The sequence below is a fragment of the Mobula birostris genome, chromosome 2, assembly GCF_030028105.1.
Source record: "Mobula birostris isolate sMobBir1 chromosome 2, sMobBir1.hap1, whole genome shotgun sequence".
Taxonomy (NCBI): Eukaryota; Metazoa; Chordata; class Chondrichthyes; order Myliobatiformes; family Myliobatidae; genus Mobula; species Mobula birostris.
The window spans coordinates 120,084,658-120,100,238 of NC_092371.1; positions in this window are offsets into that span (position 1 = coordinate 120,084,658).

Below are 15,581 nucleotides of genomic sequence, written 5' to 3' on the forward strand. Positions count from 1 at the left end.
ACAGATGAATCACATATAAATAACAAACTAAAGTGTGTTAATATTCAATATTGTTAAGATACAGAACAGATTAACCAGTGACACTTCAAATATGATGCGGCAGGGAGTTCAGAAACCTAATGGCCTGGGAGAAGAAACTGTTTCTCTTTCTAACCATTCTTGTTTTTATGCATCAGAATCTCCTGCCTAATAGCAGAAAGTCAAAGAGGATGCTGGATGGATGGGTGGGATCCTTAATAATACTAAGGGCCCTGTGTTTGCAGCACTCCTGATGAATGTCCCCACTGAATGGTAGGAAGACCCTCTATAATCCTCTCAGCTGTTCTCACAGTCCTTTTTAGGGACTTCTGGTCCGATGCTCGGCTGTTCCCATACTTGATGGAGATGCAGCTTCTCAGGATCTTCTCGCTGGTGCTCCTGTAAAACGCAGTTAAGATGGGGGAGGTGGGAGCCTTGCTTGCCTCAATCTTCTCAGAAAGTGCAGGCACTGCTGTGCCTTCTTGTTCAGAGAGGTGATATTAAGAGATCAGGTGAGATGATCTGTGACGTGAATTCCCAGGAACTTGGTGCACTTAACTCTCTCTATGTAGGAGCCATGTATTGGCAGAAAGGTAACCAGAACGTCATCATCCATGGTTCCCTAAACTTACCAGGTCTGCTCTTCAGCCTTGCAGGAACATGCTTTTCTTGGACTCTTGATAATGACATTTTATAAGCCCCTCACTTGCTAGTTGTCCTTTCACCAAAAAATGGTCCCACAGAATTGACCTCTGCAAAATCCCGCCTAATAATTTCAAAACTGGCCCTGCTCCAGTTTAAGACCTTGACCTCTAGATCATTTCCAATCTTTCCCCATAACTATCTTAAAATTAATAGAATTATTGTCATAGGGTGCTAAGTGCTCCCCAACTAAGACTTCTGTCACTTGCCCTACATCATTCCCCAAAAGGAGGTCCAGAGTTGTGTTCTCTTTATATTAAAGACAATTTCTTGGACACATTTAACAAGTTCCACCCACTCTAAGTTCTTGGCGCTATGGGTGGCCCAGTCAATATCCATTCATTCATTATGTGCCGTTTTGTATGCTGTGTGCAATCATGGTCTTGACCATGACTGTCGTGGCATATTTTTCTAGAGAAGTGGTTTGCCATTGCCTTCTTCTGGGCAGTGTCTTTACAAGACAGGGGAGCCCAGCCATTGTCAATACTCTTCAGAGACTGTTTGCCTGGTGTCAGTGGTGGCACAATCAGGACTTATGATGTGCACCAGTTGCTCGTACGACCATCCACCACCTGCTCCTATGGCCTCACGTGACCTCGATCAGGATGAGGGAGAGGAAGGGGAGCGAAGCAGGTGCTGCACCTTGCCCAACGGTGACCTGCAGGCTAACAGAGAGAAAGAGCATCTACACTTCCTTTGGTAGAGGGATATCTCCGCCCTCCTACCCACAATCAGTAAGAGGGAAGTAAAAAAAAAGTCACTAATTACTATTACTGTACATGCAATCTTTCTCTCTGTGACTGCTCCTCTAATTTCCATTGACTATTTGGTGGGGTGGGGTGGGGTGGGGGGGGGAGGAAGTCATTCCCACAATACAGTCCCATTATAGTGTCTATCACTTTTTTGTTTCATAGCTTCACTGGATGATTCCCCCAAGAATATTCTCACAAAACACAGTTGTTGCATCCTCCATCATCAAAAAGGCAACTCTTCTTCCTCTCTTACCCTTAGCATCTGTACCTGGAACACCAGTCCTATCCTTCTTTCAGTCATGTTTCGGTTATGGCAACATTATCCCTGTTCCCAGAGGCAATCCACAGTTGGAGTTCATCTGCCTTATCTGTTAAGCCTCTTGCATGGAAACCAGTGGTCTTTCCTTCCCCTTTACTGCGCTCCTGGCTACCCTGACCACTAAATTTGCCCTCATTGGCTACAATTAAACACTGGGATTTGAGTTAAGGAGAATGGCTGAGAAGGTTGGGACTTGGCGCCTAAGAGAATGAGGGGAGATACTATAGTGGTGTATAAAATTATGAAGGACATTGATAGGGTGAATGCACACAGTTCTTTTCCCAGGTTTGTGGAATCAAGAATTAGAGTGAGAGGGGAGAGATTTACTAAGAAGCTAAGGGCCAATTTTTTCACCCAGCGGGTGGTCTGTATCTGGAATGAACTGCCAGAGAAAGTAGCTGAACTGATTAACAGCATTTGAAAGGAACTTGGACAGGTACATGAATAGGAAAGGGTTAGATGGATATGGACAAGTCCTATCTATTTCCATAACAATCTTGCAACTAATAGAATTATGGTAACTGGTCCCAAAGTGCTCCCCCACTGACACATCAGCCACCTGCCCATCCTCATTTCTTAAGAGATTGTTGGGTTTTGCCCCCCCCCAGTAGGGTCATCTACTGTACATATTGCTTTAGAAAACATTCCTAGACACCCCATCCAAGTCCTTAGCAGTATGACAGTTCCAGTCAATATTAGGGAAGTCAAAATCACCTACTATTACAAACCTATTACTGCCACAACCTATCTGCAACATCCCAACATACTTGTTCATCTAATTCCTGTGGATTATTGGGATGGGGGAGGTGGGGTTCTAGAATAATCCTGTTATAATGATCACATCTTTCTTGTTTCTGTTCTACCTATATAACCTTACTGGACATACCCCAAGAAATATCCTCATGTCATTAAAATATCATGATATTCTCCCTAATCAATATTGCGATCCCCCTTGTCTTTTACCTCCATCTTTGTCATGCTTGTACCATCTTTACGGTGGAACATTAAGCTGACAGACCTGCTCATTCTTTAATTGTGTTTTCATAATAACTATTGAATTGACTTTATTTCTGACATCCTTCACATACATGACTAAAAACCTTTACATTACATCTCCATCTAAGTGTGCCATGTGCAATCATAGTAATTTATAATAATTTATAATAAATAGAACAGTCAATGTAATATAGAGAACACTCAAATCAGGGTGAGTTCATCAGTCTGATGGCCTGCTGGAAGAAGCTGTCCCAGAGCCCGTTGGTCCTGGTTTTTATGCTGTGGTACCGCTTCCCGGATGGTAGCAGCTGGAATAGATTGTAGTTGGGATGACTTGGGTCCCCAATGATGCTATGGGCCCTTTTTGCACACCTGGTCCTTGAAAATGTCCTGAATCATGGGAAGTTCACAACTGGGCTGTCCGCACCACTCTCCGCAGAGTCCTGCAATTAAGGGAGGTACAGTTCCCATACCAGGCAGTGATGCAGCCAGTCAGGATGCTCTCAACTGTGCCCCTGCAGAAATATAATACTCCCATGTGCCAACACATTCTCTTGAGTTGTGCCTTACCTATCAGGCTTCTTGTATTAAAATAAATGCAGTTTACCTATTTGACCTTCCTCGCTCCCCGTCGTGCTCCTGCCTACTGAGTGTTTGCTTTAAATTCTATATTTATTTAACTTGCTCATCTACTACACTACTATCTCCCTGTCACACTAGGTTAAAAAAAACCCAAGTAGCAAATCTTCCCACCAGAGATTTGGTCTCCCTTCATTTTGGATATAAGCCATCACCTCTGCCCTGGAAAAAAATCCCAATGGTCTAAGAAATTTGAACTCTCTCACTGGCACCATGAATTCATTTGTCCTATCTTCCTATTCTTATCCTCACTAACACACGACACAGGTAGCAATCCAAAGATTACGATCCTTAATGTGCTGATTTTTAAGCGAACCCCCTATCTCCGCTTTGTAGGACCCCATCACTTTTTCTACCTGCAGTATGTCATTAGCAAGGTTTACAGTGACCTCTCCTCAAGAATGTTTTGCAACCACCCTAAGACATTCTTGACCCTGGTAGCAGGAAGGTAACATGCCATCCTGTAATCTCATTCTCAGCTGCAGAAGCTCGTTTTTCATGGTGATTTTGAGTGCATCCTTGCATCATTTCTTCTATCCTCCCCATAATCAATCCTCCCAGCAATCTGACTTCAAAGTTTAAAGTAAAGTTTATTATCAGAGTACATACCTGTCACCACAAACAACCCTGAGATTCTTTTTCTGCAGGCATACTCAGCAAATCTATAGATCAGTAACTGTTAACTGTAAACAAACTGTGCAAATGCAGATCTAAATAAATAACGAGCATGAAATAACAGAATCCTTAAATGAGTGTAGCTATCCCCTTTTGTTCAAGAGGCTGATGGTTGAGGGGTAGTAACTGTTCTTGAACCTGGTGGTGTGAGTCCTGAGGCTCCTGTACCTTTTACCCGATGGCAGCAGTGAGAAGAGAGCATGGCCTGGGTGGTGAGGATCTTTGATGATGGATGCTGCTTTTCTACGGCAACGTTTCATGTAGATGTGCTCAATGGTTTGGAGGGTTTTACCCGCGATGTACTGGGCTGAATCCGCTACCTTTTTTAGGATTTTCCACTCAAAGGCATTGGTGTTCCAGTCAGCACACTTTCCACCACACATCTATAGAAGCTTACCAAGGTTTTCGATGACATTTCAAACCTCCGCAGATTCCTGAGGAAGCAGAGTCGCTGTTGTGCTTTCTTCACAATAATATTTATATGATAGGTCCAGGACAGGTCCTCTGAGATAGTGATACCCAGGAATATAAAGTTACTGACTCGCTCCATTTCTGATCCTCCGATGATTGCTGTCTCATGGACCTCTGGTTTTCCTCTCCAGAAGTCTACAGTCAGTTCTTTGGTCTCATTAACACTGAATGAGGGGTTGCTGTTATTACACCACTTAGCCAAGTTTTCAATCTCCCTTCTGTATGCTGAATCATCAGCCCACAACAGTGGTATCATTAGCAAACTTGTATATGGTATTGGAGCTGTACTTAGCCACACAGTCATGGTTCCAAATCTGTAGCTTCCTGAAAATGATAGGATGTTAAAGAAGTCATATAGAACATAGAAATCTACAGCACATTACAGGCCCTTTAGCCCACAATGTTATGCTGACTTTGTAACCTACTCTAGAAGTTGCCTAGAATTTCCCTAGTGCATGGCCGTCGATTTTTCTAAGCTCCATGTACCTATCTAAGAAGCTCTTAAAAGACCCTATTGTATCCGCTTCCACCACCGCCGCTGGTAGTGCATTCCACGCACCCACCACTCTCTGTGTGAAAAACTTACCTCTGACGTCCCCTCGGTACCTATTTCCAAGCACCTTAAAACTATGCCCCCTCGTGTTAGCCATTTCAGCCCTGGGGAAAAGCTTCTGGCTATCCACACAATCAATGCCTCTCATCATCTTATACACCTCTATCAGGACACCTCTCATCCTCTGTCGTTCCAAGGACAAAAGGCCAAGTACACTCAACCTATTTTTATAGGCATGCTCCCCAATCCAGGCAACATCCTTGTAAATTTCCTCTGCACTCTTTCTCTAGTATCCACATGACATGCTTTCTTTTATTTGTCGAGTCACTGAGTTCAAGAGTGAGGAAGTTATGTTGCAACTTTGTAAAACTCTGGTGAGACTGCATCTGGAATATTGCATTCGTTTCTGATAACCCCATCATTTGAGGCTTTGGGGGAGGGTGCAGAAGAGCCTGGATTAGACAGTACAAAGAGAGGTTAGACAGACTTGGGTTGTTTAGTCTGGAGCAGCAGCGGCTGAGGGGAGACCTGATAGAAGTATGTAGATTATGAGAGGCACAGAGAGACAGCAAATATATTCTTCCCAAAATGGAAACTACTAGTAGAGGGCATGCATTTAAGGAGAGTTCAATCAAAGCAGATGAGCGGGACATTTTTTTTTGCACACAGAGAGTGGTGGGTGCCTGGAATGCCCAGTGAGGGGTGGTAGTAGAGGCAAATAGAGCAGAGATGTTTAAGAGGCTCTTAGATGGAGACATGAATGTTTGGAAAATGGAGGTATGTGCAGGCAGTAGGGATTAGTTTAGTTAGGTGTTTAATTGCTAGTTTAGTTAGTTCAGCATAACACCATGGGCCAAAGGGTTTGTTCCTGTGTGGTGCTGTTCTAGTTTCCAGGTTCATTGCAGAGCTCAGAACAAACAAAGCATCCATTCCAAGTGTTTACTCTGAGAAACATATGTCAACTCAAAGCAGTTGCTGAGTCATCACCAAATCACTCACTAGCACAAAGCATGGGCCTTACACTCAATGCATACAAGACAAAGGCCCTATACCAACCTGCCCCATTGTATAACAATACCTTCAGGCAACAAACGTTTGCGACAGGACCCTGGAAAAAGTGAAGCGTCTCTTGTATCTTGGAAGCCACCTTCCCACAAAGGCAGGCATCAAGGCTGAAATTAGCCATGCCCACAGCGCCACCTATCACTATCCTTCATCCATCTGTGATACTGGCTCAGCTTCCGTGTTTCTTTTGTCCTCTCCCTGGAAGGAGAGAACATACCCAGCTTGACCTCTTGGTCAGCATTTCACTGCCCTTTTGCTTGTTTTGTATGTGTTCTCACCCATTGATTGCTCCTAAACATTCAGTGACCTGATAACCTTGCCTCTATGATTATCCCATTTTTTTACTCGATGAGAGACACCCCCTCCACCTCCTTTCCTGCAGCTTTATAACTTTATCTTGTCTCCTTCTCACTTCTGAAGGAGAGCGTTTTCCATTTCTCTTCACACGGATGCAACGTGATCTGCTGAATATTTGAAGCATTTTCTGTTTCTATTTTAGGTGTCAATATTTCTTCCCTAGAGCGCCTTGGTGAAGTGGCAATGAAAAGCAGAATTAACCTTTCAGTTCCCTTTACCAGAAACGAAGGTGGTGAGTGGAATCAGATGCAATTGGCTGCTGGTAGTGGTTTATTAATGAAAAGCTTGGAGAGCTAGTCAGACAGATCATTCCATTTGTGTACATATTGAGGCAGTGAAAAGAAAAACAGAATGCAGAAATATAGTGTTAAAGTTACAGAGAAAGTGTGGTGCACAGAGATAAATCCAATCCAAGGGCCACAGTGAGATAAATTAGAACATTAGTACAAGAGGTCTGGTCAAGAGTCTAATAGAAATTGCCCTTAAGCCTGGTGGTTCGAATTTTGTATACTCTGCCCTAGACCGAAACTTAGAAAGGCAAGGCAAGGAATCAGCCCTAATGTGGGAAAATGGGATTAGTATATATGGGGGGGCGGGGAATGATGAGCTGAAGGACTGGTTTCTGTGTGTTCACCTCAGAATTAGTGCACAACTAAATCATTGGTACGATCAAAAGCAAAATCAAAATAAAACTATATGTTATCTCCTTCCAAGGGTGAAAAGGATATCTAGTGAGCAAACAGAGATGGCACTTTGTGTTCAAAGTCCCCTGACAGTGAAGAACTGTATATGGGAAAGGCATTTTCCATTTGGTTCCTTGAACCTGTCCTTTACTTCAATTAAACCACGGCAGATCTATTCCTAAAATTTTAATTAGTGAAGAATTCACTTCAACATGGAGCTGTAATTCTAGATTTCCAGCACAGCTTATGCAAAAACTTGGTTTTTAAAAATATTTGAGTACATTCTCTGTACCTGTAACATTATATTCTGCATTTTAACCCCGTTTCTACTACCTTGACATATTTATACTGTATATGGACTAAGACCATAAGACATAGGAGCAGAATTAGGCCATTTGGCCCATCAAGTCGGCTCTGCCATTCAATCATGGCTGATCCTTTTTTCTCTCTCCTCCTCGGCCCCACTCCTTGGCCTTCTCCCCGTAACCTTTGATGGTCTGTCCAGTCAAGAACCTACCAATCTCTGCCTTAAATACACCCAACAACCTTAAATACACCCAGCAGCCTGTGGTAACAGATTCCACAAATTCACCACCCTCTGGCTAAAGGAATTTCTCCATATCTTTGTTTTAAATGGATGCCCCTCTATCCTGAGGCTGTGCCCTCTTGTCCTAGACTCCCCCACCATGGGAAACATCATTTTCACATCTACTTTGTCCAGGCCTTTTAACATTAAAAAGGTTTCAATGAGATCCCCCTATCATCCTTCTGAATTCCAGCGAATACAGACCCAGCGCCGTCAAACATTCCTCGTATGATAACCCTTTCATTCCTGGAATCATCCTTGTGAACCTCCTCTGGACCCTCTCCAATGCCAGCACATCTTTTCTAAAATGAAAGGCCCAAAACTGTTCACAATACTCAAGGCAAACACAAGGAATTCTGCAGATGCTGGAAATTCAAGCAACACACATCAAAGTTGCTGGTGAACGCAGCAGGCCAGGCAGTGACGAAGGATCTTGGCCCGAAAAGTCGACTGTACCTCTTCCTAGAGATGCTGCCTGGCCTGCTGCGTTCACCAGCAACAATACTCGAGGTGAGGCCTCATCAGTACCTTATAAAGCCTCAGCATCACATCCCTGCTCTTGTATTCTAGACCTCTTGAAATGAATTCTAACATTGCATTTGCCTTCCTCACCACTGACTCAACCAGCAAGTTAACCTTTAGGGTGTTCTGCACAAGGACTCCCAAGTCCCTTTGCATCTCAGATTTTTGGATTTTCTCTCCGTTCAGAAAATAGTCTGCACATTTATTTCTACTACGAAACTGCATGACCATGCATTTTCCAACATTGTATTTCATTTGCCACTTTCTTGCCCATTCTCCTAATCTGTCTAAGTCCTTCTGCAGTTTACCTGTTTCCTCAGCACTACCTGCACCTTCACCAATCTTTGTATCATCTGAAAACTTGGCAACAATCATCTAAATTATTGATACACAGCATAAAAAGAAACTGTCCCAACACTAACCCCCGTGGAACACCACTAGTCACTGGCAGCCAACCAGACAAGGATCTTTTTATTCCCACTAGCTGCCTCCTACCAATCAGCCAATGCTCTAACTATGTTAATAACCTTCCTGTAATACCAAGGGCTCTTAACTTGGTAAGCAGCCTCATGTGTGGCACATTGTCAGAGGCCTTCGGAAAATCCAAATATACAACATCCACTGCATCCCCTTTAGAAGGAAAATTGAAAAAGCAGATTATTATTTAAATGGTAAAACATTGCAGCATGCTGCTGTGCAGAGGGACTTATGCATGAATCACAAAAGGTTGGTTTGCAGGTGCAGCAGGCTATCGAGAAGGCAAAGGGAATGTTGGCTTTTATTGCTAGAGGGATTGAATTTAAGAGCAGGGAGGTTATACTGCAACTGTATAGGGTACTGGTGAGGCTGCACCTAGAGTAAGCATGCAGTTCTGGTCTTCTTACTTGAGGAAGGATATACTGACTTTGGAGTGCAGAGGAGGTTCACCAGGTTGATTCCAGAGATTGAGGAGAGACTGAGTTGCCTGGAGTGTATTCATTGGAATTCAGAAGGATGAGAGGAGATCTTATAGAAACATGAAAATTATGAAAGGGATAGATAAGATAAAGGCAGGAAAGTTGTTTCCATTGGTAGCTGAGACAAGAGCTAGGAGACATAGCCTCAAGATTCGGATGAGTAGATTTAGGACGGAGATGAGGAGGAATTGCTTTTCCCAGAGAGTGGTGAATCTGTGGAATCCTCTGCCCAATGAAGTAGTGGAGGCTATCTCAGTAAATATATTTAAGACAAGGTTGGATAGATTTTTGCATAGTAGGGGAATTAAAGATTATGAGGAAAAGGCAGGTAGGTGGAGATGAGTTCATGGCCAGATCAGCCATGATCTTATTGAATGGTGGAGCGGGCTCAACGGGCCAGATGGCCGACTTCTGCTCCTATTTCATATGTTCTATATTCTATGTATCTATCCTACTTGTAATCTCCTCAAAGAATTCTAACAGGTTTGTCAGGCAAGATTTCCCCTTAAGGAAACCATGCTGACTTGTCCCACCTTGTTCTGTGCCACAAAGTACTCCATAATTTCATCCTTAACAATTGACTCCAACATTTCCCAACCACTGAGGTCAGGCTAACTGGTCTATAATTTGCTTCCTGCTGCCTTCCTGCTTTCTTCGAGTGGAGTGACATTTTCAATTTCCAGTACTCTGGCACCATGCCAGAGTCCATTGATTTTTGAAAGATCATTGCCAATATCTCCACAATCTCTACCGCCACCTATTTCAGAACCCTATGGCGCAGTTCATCTGGTCCAGGTGACTTGTGTACCCTTAGGTCTTTCAGCTTTTTGACCACCTTCTCTCTTGTAATAGTAACTGCACCCACTTCCCTTCCTGCACACACTACAACATCTGGCCCACTGCTAGTGTCTTCCACAGTGAAGACTGATGCAAAATATTCATTTAGCTCATCTGCCATCTCCTTGTCCCCCATTATTATTTCTCTGGCCTCTTTTTCTCGTGATCCTATATCCACTCTCATCTCTCTTTTACTTTCTCTACACTTAAAAAAGCTTTTACTATCCACTTTGATATTGTTTGCTAGCTTGCTTTCATATTTCATCTTTTCCCTTCCAATGATTCTTTTAGTTGCTCTCTGTAGGTTTTTAAAAGCTTCCCAATCCTCTATCTTTGCTAATTTTTACTTTATTGTATGCCCTCTCTTTTATTTTTACAATAGCTTTGACTTCCCTTGTCAGCCATGTTTGTACTGTTTTGCCATTTGAGTATTCATTCATTTTTGGAATACGTCTGTCCTGCACCTTCCTCATTTTTCTCCAGAAACTCTCACCATTGCTGCTCTGCTGTCATCCCTGCCCGCCGCTCCTTCCAATTTACTTTGGCCAACTCCTCTTCTCATACTACTGTAATATGTGGCACAAAATACACAACAGCGTCTCTTCCATCTCAGGCAACTGAAGAAGTTTGGCATGGGCCCCCAAATCCTCAAGACCTTCTACAGGGCACCATTGAGAGCATCCTGATTGACTGTATCACTGCCTGGTACGGAAACTGTACCAACCATGATCACTGGGCACTGCAAAGAGTGGTATGGAGAGCCCAGAGCATCGGTGGATGTGAACTTCCCTCCACTGAGGACATTTATAGCAGCAGGTGCAGAAAGAAGGCCTGGAAGATCATTGGAGATACCAATCACCTCAATCACGAACTGTTGCAGCTGCTTCCGTCTGGACCAACAGGCTACAGAACAGTTCTTTCTACAAGCCATTAGACTTTTAAATTTACACATCTGGACATTGCAACGGAGTCATAACATAGTTTTTTACTCCCTCACATTGTGAGATAGATGTAAAATTTAAATAAATTCTAAATTCCTTTACTCCACTGAAATACTGCTACATCACACTTTACTTACTCCCTATCAAATTTCAAGTTGAACTCAATCATATTGTGATCACTGGCTCCTAAGGACTCTTTTACCTTAAGCTCCCTAATTGCCTCCAGTTCATTATATAACACGCATAGCTGGTCCCCAAGTAGGCTCAGCAACAAACTACTCTAAAAAGCCACCTTGTAAGGACTCAACAAACTCAGTCTCTTGAGATCCATTACCAACTTAATTTACCCAATCGAAGTGTATGTTAAAATCTCCCATGACTATCATAACATTGCCCTTTTGACACACCTTTTCTATTTCCTGTTGTAATCTGTAGTCCACATCACAGCTACTTTTGGAAGGCCTGTATATATCTGCCATCAGGGTCCTTTTACCCTTGCAGTTTCTTAACTCAACCCACAAGGATTCAACACCTTTTGATCCTATGTCACATCTTTCTACTGATTTGATGCCATTCTTTACCAGCAGAAGCACACCACCCCCTCTGCCAACCTCCGATACAACATGTAACCTTGGACATTCAGCTCCCAACTACAGCCATCCTTTAGCCACGATTCAGTGATGGCCACAACATCATACCTGACAATCTGTAAAAGTGCAACAAGATCACCCACCTTATTTCTTATACTCCGTGCATTGAGATACAACACTGAGTCCTGTATTTTGATTTTGCATCCTGAACGCACTGATACTCACTCTGCCGACTTCAATTTTGTCCTATCATCTGCCCGCCCTTCCTGACAGTCTGACTGCATGCTATCTTTGGTTTTTTTGTAACCAAACGTCCTATCCTAAGTCCCTTCATTCCAGTTCCCACCCCTTTGCCAAATTAGTTTAAACCCTTCCCAACAGCTCTAACAAATCTGCCCGTGAGAATATTGGTCCCCCTCGGGTACAGGTGCAACCTGTCCCTTTTGTACAGGTTATACGTCCCCCAGAAGAGATGAGAATGATTTGTTTGGATGGTATGCTGTCAAAGGATTTTCACTGTATCTTCATACACGTGGCAATAATAAACCAAATTTCAAATATAGAAGGGGACCACTGAGTTTATGTCATCTCATTAGAGCAATTCCATCCCTCAATATAAAACCTTCAAAATCTGGCCACCTCACCAACTTCTTAATATCAGCAAGACCAAGGAACTGATTATTGACTTCAGGAGGAGGAAACCAGAGATCCATGAGTCAGTCCCTCATTGGGGTATCAGCAATTGTAAATTCCTCTGTGTTAAAATGTCAGAGGATCTGCCCTGGGCCCAGTGCGTATATGCAATTACGAAGAAAGCATGGCAGCACCTCTACTTAGGAGTTTGTGAAGATTCAGCATGTCATCTAAAACTTCAACAAACTTCTGTAGATATGTGGTGGAGTGTATATTGACTGGCTGCATCACGGCCTGGTATGGGAACACCAGTTCTCTTAAATGGACAATCCTGCAAAATGCAGTGGATACTTTCCAGTCCCATCACGGGTAAAGCCTTCCCACAGTTGAGCACAGGGACCCTCTCTTCTCGCTACTGTCATTAGGAAGAAGGACTTGAGCCTCAGGACTTGAATCACCTGTTCAGGAACTGTTATTACTCCTCAACCAGTAGGCTCTTGCTCCGAAGGGAATAACTTCACTCAACTTAACTTGCCCAGTGATTGAAATGTTCCCACAAGCAGTCGACTTACTTTCAAAGACTCTTCATCTTATATTCTCGATATTTATTGCTTATTTATTTATTATTATTACTTAATTTCTTTTGTATTTGAACGTTTTATTGTCTTTTGCGCACTGATTGTACGCCCAGTTGGCGCATTCTTTATTGATTCTATTATGGTTATTAGATTTACTGAGAATGCCCGCAATAAAATGAATCTCAGGGTTGCATATATGTACTTTGATAATACACTTACTTTGAACTTTGAACAACACTCGCGGAATTAATATAAATATCAAACTAAAAATCTGCCATAACATATAGAGATATTTTCCATGGATTCAGACAATAACTAGGATTGGATTTGATAGCTGGCTGAACACTCATAAATGAGTTACAAATTCTGCAAGAGATCTATGCCTGGTAACGGGGATGAAAGTACTGACAAGAAAGTGAGCGACGCGATGGACAAATAAATTGTGAACCTTACCAAAATCGCTTGCTTTGCAAAACTAAATTATTTTTCTAATTACTAATTCTGGGCACCAGCCAACAAAGAGATATGCGCTTTTCAGTGGGGTACAGCCGGAACCGGACTTGTAGGTGAAACCCCGTGCGTGGTGACACCGCGTTGGCATCTCCTAGCAACAGCCAATCATCTTGCCGCGCAACTCCGGGCGATGTTGTGAATGGTGATGAGAAGCCAGGATGCCGCAGCGTTGCCTGCAATGGACCGGAACAGAGCGGGTCTCTCAGAGCAGGAGATGAAGGGTTATCTGAATGGAACTGGCAAGCCATACAACTACTGTTCTGTTCAAAAAACAGTACAATTATTCTTATTTGAATTGCCAACACTGTTCCTCTCTCCATTGGTGGTTCCCTCAGTATCTCCTGGTTAAAAATGAGACTTATCAGAATCAGGTTTAATGTTACCAGCATATAGAACATAGAAATCCTCAGCACATTACAGGCCCTTCGGCCCACAATGTTGTGCCGACCATGCACTCTAGAAACTGCCTAGAATTTCCCTACCGCACAGCCCTCTGTTTTCCTAAGCTCCATGTACCTATCTAAGAGTGTCTTAAAATACCCTATTGTATCCGCCTCTACTACTGTTGCTGGTAGTACATTCCACACACTTACCATTCTCTGTGTGAAAAACTTACCTGACATTCCCCTTGTACATACTTCCAAGCACCTTCCAATTTGACCTACCAAAATTGTGACCACTTCACAGTTATCTGGGTTGAACTCTATCTGCCACTTCTCAGCCCAGTTCTGCATCCTATTGATGTCCTGCCGTAATCTCTGATACGTCATGAAATTGGTTCTTTGTGGCAGTAGTACAATGCAATACATAATAATAGAGAAACATGTGAATCACAGTAAATTTATAAAATGAGTCGTACAAAAATAAAAAAAGTAGTGAGGTAGTGTTTATGGTTTTAACATCCATTCGGAAATCAGATGGCAGAGGGGAAGAATCTATTCCTGAATCATTGAATGTGTGTCTTCAGGCTTCTGTGCCTCCTACCTGATGGTAGCTATGAGGAGAGGGCATGTCTTGGGTGATGGGGTCCTTAATGATGGATGCTTCCTTTTTGAGGCATCACTCCTCGAAGATGTCCTGGATACGACAGAGGCTAGTGCCCATGATGGAGCCGACTGAGCTTACAACTCTGCAGCTTACTTCAATCCTGTGCAGTGACCCCCCTCCCCCACCAGACAGTGATGGTGCCAGTTAGAATGCTTCCTGTGCTTTATCTTTAGTTTTGAATTTTAAGTATTTACTGTGTTTATTCATAACTCTAGCTAATCAGATTTTGTTCTGCTAGCCAGTGCTAACGACACACAGGATAATAATAGCACAGTGGGACACTCGCCCATTGGCAGAAAACCAAATATATTAATCTCATAATCAAAGATATTTCCAAATATCATCAGCTCTTAAAAAAACATTACACATGCTAAATCTGTATCAATATTCTTCTTATAAATGTTGCTTTTTTTCCTAGTGGTCATGTGGTGCCAATTTTAACATGTGGATCTACAATCTACTAATTAAATTTGCTGATGACACTATACTGATTGGTCTAATCTCAAATAATAATAGACTGCAGTCTACAGAGAGGAAGTCATCAGCCTGACACAGTGATGTCAAGAAAACAATCTCTCCCTCAATGTTGCAAAAATAAAGGAGCTGGTAGTGGACTACAGGAGGAATGGGAACAGGCTAGCCCCTATTGACATCAATGGATCTGGGGTTGAGAGGGTGAACAGCGTTAAGTTCCTTAGCATTACCATCACCGAGGATCTCACGTGGTCTGTACATACAGGCTGTGTGGTGAAAAAGGCACAACAGCACATCTTTCACCTCAGACAGTTGAGGAAGTTTGGTATGGGCCCCCAAATCCTAAGAACTTTCTATAGGGGCACAATTGAGAGCATCCTGACTGGCTGCATCACTGCCTGTAATGGAAACTAAACTTCCCTCAATTGCAGGACTCTTCAGGACATTTACAAAGACAGGTGTGTAAAAAGGGGCCCGGAGGATCATTGGGGACCCGAGTCATCCCAACCACAAACTGTTCCAGCTGCTACCATCCAGGAAATGGTACACAGCATAAAAGTCAGGACCTATAAGCTCCGGGACAGCTTCTTCCACCAGGCCATCAGCCTGATCAATTCATGCTGATACAATTGTATTTCTATGTATATTGACTGTTCTGTTGTACATACTATTTG